This window comes from Arachis hypogaea, chromosome 1 (assembly GCF_003086295.3).
Source record: "Arachis hypogaea cultivar Tifrunner chromosome 1, arahy.Tifrunner.gnm2.J5K5, whole genome shotgun sequence".
Classification (NCBI taxonomy): Eukaryota; Viridiplantae; Streptophyta; class Magnoliopsida; order Fabales; family Fabaceae; genus Arachis; species Arachis hypogaea.
In genome coordinates this window covers 66344450-66352316 of record NC_092036.1, presented here as the reverse complement: position 1 = coordinate 66352316, position 7867 = coordinate 66344450, and the positions used below count along the sequence as shown (strand labels likewise).

General features: G+C 36.1%; 1 non-coding gene across 1 annotated transcript; it reads right to left on the bottom strand.

Moving 5' to 3' along the window:
• Positions 1 to 6957: 6957 nt before the first annotated feature.
• LOC112713723 (small nucleolar RNA R71) lies at positions 6958 to 7061 on the bottom strand. The gene has a single exon (XR_003158697.1). It is a non-coding gene; the product is annotated as a small nucleolar RNA R71 (small nucleolar RNA).
• Between the last annotated feature and the right edge of the window lie 806 nt (positions 7062 to 7867).

Below are 7867 nucleotides of genomic sequence, written 5' to 3'. Positions count from 1 at the left end.
ACAATTAATCAAAACAACCAATCAAAGTATCACCAAATTCACAAGGTTTATAAATCATTAAAATGCAATTAAATTTAGCCTAAACCTCATGATTTAGCATCAATTATATGGTGGTTGTTTGATTCAAAGAAACCATGCATTTCCAATCCAAATCACTTACTTAGAATGCAAGAAAGTGCATAAAACCTAATGAAAACAAAGAAAAAGGCTAGTAAAACTAGGCTAAGATGACTTGTCCTCAAGCAGTGAATACAAAAAAAAAAAAACAAAAAAAGGGGTATATGCGAAAAAAAAAGAAAAAAAAGAATAAAGTTGTGATCCAAGGCAATAAGAGTGTGCTTAAGAACCCTGGACACCTCTAATTGGGGACTCTAGCAAAGCTGAGTCACAATCTGAAAAGGTTCACCCAATTATGTGTCTGTGGCATGTATGTATCCGGTGGTAATACTGGAAGACAGAGTGCTTTGGGCCACGGCCAAGACTCATAAAGTAGCTGTGTTCAAGAATCATCATTCTTAACTAGGAGAATCAATAACACTATCTGGATTTTGAGTTCCTATAGAAGCCAATCATTCTGAATTTCAAAGGATAGAGTGAGATGCCAAAACTATTCAGAGGCAAAAAGCTAAAGCCCCACTCATCTAATTAATACTGATCTTCATAGATATTTTTGGAGTTCATTGCATATTCTCTTCTTTTTATCTTATTTGATTTTCAGTTGCTTGGGGACAAGCAACAATTTAAGTTTGGTGTTGTGATGAGCGGATAATTTATACGCTTTTTGGCATTGTTTTTAGTATGTTTTAGTTAGTTTTTAGTATATTTTTATTAGTTTTTAGTTAAAATTCACTTTTCTGTACTTTACTATGAGTTTGTGTGTTTTTCTGTGATTTCAGGTATTTTCTGGCTGAAATTGAGGGACCTGAGCAAAAATCTGATTTAGAGGCTGAAAAGGACTGCATATGCTATTAGATTCTGACCTCCCTGCACTCGAAGTGGATTTTCTGGAGCTACAGAAGATCAATTGGCGCGCTATCAACGGCGTTGGAAAGTAGACATCTTGGGCTTTCCAGCAATATATAATAGTCTATACTTTGCCCAAGATTTGACGGCCCAAACTGGCGTTCCAAATCAGCTCAAAACTGCCCGGCGTTAAACGCCGGAACTGGCACAAGAATGGGAGTTAAACGCCCAAACTGGCACAAAAGCTGGCGTTTAACTCCAAGAAGAGTATCTACATGAAAATGCTTCAATGCTCAGCCCAAGCACACACCAAGTGGGCCCGGAAGTGGATTTTTATGTCATTTACTCATCTTTGTAAACCGTAAGTTACTAGCTCTCTATAAATAGGACCTTTTACTATTGTATTTTCATCGGGGGGTAGCTATCTTTAGTCTTATGCTATCTTAGATCATGGGGCTGGCCTCATGGCCATGCCTAGACCTTGTTCTTATGTATTTTCAATGGTGGAGTTTCTACACACCATAGATTAAGGTGTGGAGCTCTGCTGTACCTCGAGTATTAATGCAATTACTATTGTTCTTCTATTCAATTCGGCTTATTCTTGTTCTAAGATATCACTTGTTCTTCAACTTGATGAATGTGATGATCCGTGACACTCATCATCATTCTCACCTATGAACGTGTGCCTGACAATCACCTCCGTTCTACCTTAGATTGAGTGGATATCTCTTGGATCCCTTAATCGGAATCTTTGTGGTATAAGCTAGAATTGATGGCGGCATTCAAGAGAATCTGGAAGGTCTAAACCTTGTCTGTGGTATTCTGAGTAGGATTCAATGATTGAATGACTGTGACGAGCTTCAAACTCCTGAAGGCTGGGCGTTAGTGACAGACGCAAAAGAATCACTAAGGTGGATTCATTCCTTGTTCTTATTTCTTTCTGTTTTTCGGTTTCTATGTTATGTTTATCTATGTTTTGTGTCTCTACTTCATGATCATTAGTGTTTAGTAACTATGCCTTAAAGTTATGAATAATTCCACTAATCCTTCACCTCTCTTAAATGAAAAATGTTTTTAATTCAAAAGAACAAGAAATACATGAATTTCGAATTTATCCTTGAATTTAGTTTAATTATATTGATGTGGTGACAATACTTTTTGTTTTCTGAATGAATGCTTAAACAGTGCATATTTTTGATCTTGTTGTTCATGAATGTTAAAACTGTTGGCTCTTGAAAGAATGATGAACAAAGAGAAATATTATTGATAATCTGAAAAATCATGAAATTGATTCTTGAAGCAAGAAAAAGCAATGAAAAAAAAGAAAAGCTTGCGAAAAAAAAATAGAAAGAAAAAGAAAAAGCAAGCAGAAAAAGCCAATAGCCCTTAAAACCAAAAGGCAAGGGTAAAAAGGATCCAAGGCTTTGAGCATCAATGGATAGGAGGGCCCAAGGAAATTAAATCAAGGCCTAAGCGGCTAAATCAAGCTGTCCCTAACCATGTGCTTGTGTCATGAAGGTCCAAGTGAAAAGCTTGAGACTGAGTAGTTAAAGTTGTGATCCAAAGCAAAAAGAGTGTGCTTAAGAGCTCTGGACACCTCTAACTGGGGACTCTAGCAAAGTTGAGTCACAATCTGAAAAGGTTCACCCAGTCATGTGTCTGTGGCATTTATGTATCCGGTGGTAATACTGGAAGACAAAGTGCTTAGGGCCACGGCCAAGACTCATAAAAGTAGCTGTGTTCAAGAATCAACATACTTAACTAGGAGAATCAATAACACTATCCGAAATTCTAAGTTCCTAGAGAAGCCAATCATTCTGAACTTCAAAGGAAAAAGTGAGATGCCAAAACTGTTCAGAAGCAAAAAGCTATAAGTCCCGCTCATCTAATTATAATTAATATTCATTGATATTCTGGAATTTATAGTATATTCTCTTCTATTTATCCTACTTGATTTTCAGTTGCTTGGGGACAAGCAACAATTTAAGTTTGGTGTTGTGATGAGCGGATAATTTATACGCTTTTTGGCATTGTTTTTAGGTAGTTTTTAGTAAGTTCAAGCTACTTTTAGGGATGTTTTCATTAGTTTTTATGTTAAATTCTCATTTCTGGACTTTACTATGAGTTTGTGTGTTTTTCTATGATTTCAGGTAATTTCTGGCTGAAATTGAGGGACTTGAGCAAAACTCTGATAAGGAGGCTGACAAAGGACTGCTGATGCTGTTGGAATCTGACCTCCCTGCACTCAAAATGGATTTTCTGGAGCTATAGAACCTCGAATGGCGCGCTCTTAACTGCGTTGGAAAGTAGACATCCAGAGCTTTCTAGCAATATATAATAGTCCATACTTTATTCGGGAATTGACGACGTAAAGTGGCGCTCAATGCCAAGTACATGCTGTTGTCTGGAGTTAAACGCCAGAAACACGTCACGACCCGGAGTTGAACGCCCAAAACACGTCATAACTTGGTGTTCAACTCCAATAAAAGCCTCAGCTCGTGGATAGATCAAGCTCAGCCCAAACATACACCAAGTGGGCCCCGGAAGTGAATTTATGCATCAATTACTTACTCATGTAAACCCTAGTAGCTAGTCTAGTATAAATAGGATAATTTACTATTGTATTAGACATCTTTGGTCTCAGTTTTGTTTTATTCTTCATCTTAGGAGGCTATTGATCACGTTTTAGGGGGCTGGCCATTCGGCCATGCCTAAACCTTTCACTTATGTATTTTCAACGGTGGAGTTTCTACACACCATAGATTAAGGGTGTGGAGCTCTGCTGTACCTCAAGTTTCAATACAATTACTATTATTTTCTATTCAATTCTCTTTTATTCTTATTCTAAGATATACGTTGCACTTCAACTTGATGAATGTGATGATCCGTGACACTCATCATCCTTCTCACCTATGAACGCGCGTGACTGACAACCACTTCCGTTCTACCTTAGGCCGGGCGCATATCTCTTAGATTCCCCAATAGAATCTTCGTGGTATAAGCTAGATAGATGGCGGCATTCATGGGAATCCGGAAAGTCTTACCTTGTCTGTGGTATTCCGAGTAGGATTCCGGGAATCCAGAAAGTCTAACCTTGTCTATGGTATTCCGAGTAGGATTCCGGTATTGAATGACTGTGACGAGCTTCAAACTCCTGAAGGCCGGGCGTTAGTGACAGACGCAAAAGAATCAAGGGATTCTATTCAAAACCTGATTGAGAACTGACAGATGATTAGCCATGCTGTGACAGAGCATTTGGACCATTTTTACCGAGAGGATGGGATGTAGCCATCGGCAAGGGTGATGCCTCCAGACGATTAGCCATGCAGTGACAGCGCATAGGACCATTTTCCCGAGAGGATGAAAAGTAGCCATTGACGACGGTGATGCCCTACATACAGCTTGCCATGGAAAGGAGTAAGAAGGATTGGATGAATGTAATAAGAAAGTAGAGATTCAAGAGGAGCACAGCATCTCCATACGCCTATCTGAAATTCCCACTATTGATTTACATAAGTATTTCTATCCTAATTTATTTTCTGTTTATTATTAATTTTCGAAATCCATAACCATTTAATCTGCCTAACTGAGATTTACAAGGTGACCATAGCTTGCTTCATACCAACAATCTCTGTGGGATCGACCCTTACTCACGTAAGGTATTACTTGGATGACCCAGTATACTTGCTGGTTAAGTTGAACGGAGTTGTTAGCTTCTCTAACAGTGCCTGTAACTCTTTTGGTCCAACAACAACACTAAGCTGTTGGTGCCATTACCAGGGATTATTAAGATCCCAATTCATCATACCATGATCTCTTTGGGGTATTTTTGATTTCATACAAATACAAAGAGACCAATTTTGAGGATCACAATTTCGTCCACCAAGTTTTTGGCGCCGTTGCCGGGGATTGTTCGAGTATGGACAACTGACGGTTCATCTTGTTACTCAGATTAGGTAATTTTCTTTTTATTTTCTTTTCAAAAATTTTTCAAAATTTTTCTTTTATTTTCGTTTATCTAAAAGAATATTTTCGAAAAAAATTAATAAAAATCCAAAAAAATTAATAAAATCATAAAAACCAAAAATATTTTGTGTTCTTGTTTGAGTCTTGAGTCAATTTTTAAGTTTGGTGTCAATTGCATGCTTTAAAAAATTTTTCTTGCTTTTTTCGAAAAATTCATGCATTCATGGTGTTCTTCATGATCTTCAAGTTGTTCTTGGTAAGTCTTCTTGTTTGATCTTGATGTTTTCTTGTTTTGTGTTGTTTGTTGTTTTTCATATGCATTTTTTGTTTGTTAGAGTCAATGCATTAAAGATTTCTAAGTTTGGTGTCTTGCATGTTTTCTTTGCATCAAAAATTTTTCAAAATTATGTTCTTGATGTTCATCATGATCTTCAAAGTGTTCTTCGTGTTCATCTTGACATTCATAGTGTTCTTGCATGCGTCATGTGTTTTGATCCAAAATTTTCATATTTTGGGTCATTTTTGTGTTTTTCTCCCTCATCATTAAAAATTCAAAAATCAAAAAAATATCTTTTCCTTATTTTTCTCATAATTTTTCGAAAATCTGAGTTGACTTAGTCAAAAATTTTCAAAATTAGTTGTTTCTTACAAGTCAAGTCAACTTTTCAATTTTAAAAATCTTAATCTTTTCAAAATCTTTTTCAAAAATTATATCTTTTTCATTTTTTTCTATTTTTCGAAAATTTCAAAAATCTTTTTCAAATTATTTTCAAAATCTTTTTCTTATCTTTATATCATATTTTCGAAAATATGCTAACAATTAATGTGATTGGTTCAAAAATTTGAAGTTTATTACTTTCTTGTTAAGAAAGGCTCAATCTTTAAATTCTAGAATCTTATCTTGTAGTTTGTTTTTAGTTAAGTCATTTTAAAAATTAAATCTTTTTCAAAATGCCTTTTTCTTAAAAATCTTATCTTTTTATCTTATCTTTTTCAAAATTTTATCTTTTTTCAAAATTTGATTTTAAAATATCTTTTCTATCTTCCTATCTTCTTATCTTTTTAAAATTAAAAACTTCAAATCTTTTTCAATCAACCAACTAACTTTTTGTTTGTTTCTTATCTTTTTCAAAACCAACTAACTACTTCTCCCCCCTAATTTCGAAAATATCTCATCTCTTTTTCAAAAATTCTTTTTTGTTTTAAATTTTAATTTTAATTATATATTATCTTTAATTTTCGAAAATTACTAACCCCTTTTTCAAAATTATTTTCGAAATTCTCCCTCTCTTTTCTTCTTTTGTTTAATTATTTATTTACTAACACTTCTCTTCACCTCTCTTCATCTAAAAATCTGAACCCAACCTATCCCTTGTGTTTGGATTCTTCACTTTTCTTTCTTCTATCCCATTCTTTTTCTACTAACATAAAGGAATCTCTATACTGTGACATAGAGGATTCCTCTTCTTTTCTTGTTTTCTTCTCTTTCATATGAGCAGGAACAAGGAAAAAGGCACTCTTGTTGAAATTGATCCTGAACCTGAAAGGACTCTGAAGAGAAAACTAAGAGAAGCTAAATTACAACAATCTAAAGGTAACCTTTCAGAAATATTAGAACAAGAGAAGGAGATGGCAGCCGAACCCAACAATAATAATGCAAGGAGAATGCTTGGTGACTTCACAAAACCAACGTCCAAATTTGATGGAAGAAGCATCTCCATTCCTGCCATTGGAGCCAACAATTTTGAGCTGAAACCTCATCTAGTTGCCTTAATGCAACAAAACTGCAAGTTCTATGGACTTCCATCTGAAGATCCTTATCAGTTTTTAACTGAGTTCTTGCAGATCTGTGAGACTGTAAAGACGAATGGAGTAGATCCTGAAGTCTTCAGGCTCATGCTTTTCCCTTTTGCTGTAAGGGACAGAGCTAGAATCTGGTTGGACTCACAACCTAAAGATAGCCTGGACTCTTGGGAGAAGCTGGTCACTGCCTTCTTGGATAAATTCTTTCCTCCTCAAAAGCTGAGCAAGCTTAGAGTGGATGTTCAGACCTTCAAACAAAAAGATGGTGAATCCCTCTATGAAGCTTGGGAAAGATACAAACAGTTGACCAAAAGGTGTCCATCTGACATGTTTTCAGAATGGACCATATTAGATATATTCTATTATGGTCTATCTGAATTTTCGAAAATATCATTAGACCATTCTGCAGGTGGATCCATTCACCTAAAGAAAACACCTGCAGAAGCTCAAGAACTCATTGACATGGTTGCAAATAACCAATTCATGTACACTTCTGAGAGGAATTCCGTGAATAATGGGACACCTCAGAGGAGGGGAGTTCTTGAAATTGATGCTCTGAATGGCATATTGGCTCAGAACAAAGTGTTGACTCAGCAAGTTAACATGATCTCTCAAAGTCTGAATGGATGGCAAAATGCATCCAACAGTACTAAAGAGGCAGCTTCAAAAGAAACTTATGATCCTGAGAACCCTGCAATAGCAGAGGTAAATTACATGGGTGAACCTTACGAAAACACCTATAATTCGTCATGGAGAAATCATCCAAATTTCTCATGGAAGGATCAATAGAAGCCTCAACAAGGCTTCAACAATGGTGGACACAATAGGCTGAGCAATAGCAAGCTTTTTCCATCATCTTCTCAGCAACAAACAGAGAATTCTGAACAAAACACTTCTAATTTAGCCAATCTAGTCTCTGATCTGTCAAAAGCCACTTTCAGTTTCATGAGTGAAACAAGATCCTCCATCAGAAATCTGGAGGCACAAATGGGCCAGCTGAGTAAGAAAGTCATTGAAACTCCTCCCAGTATTCTCCCAAGCAATACAGAAGAGAATCCAAAAGGAGAGTGCAAGGCCATTGATGTGATCAATATGGCCGAATGCACAAAGGAGGAGAAGGACGAAAATCCTAGTG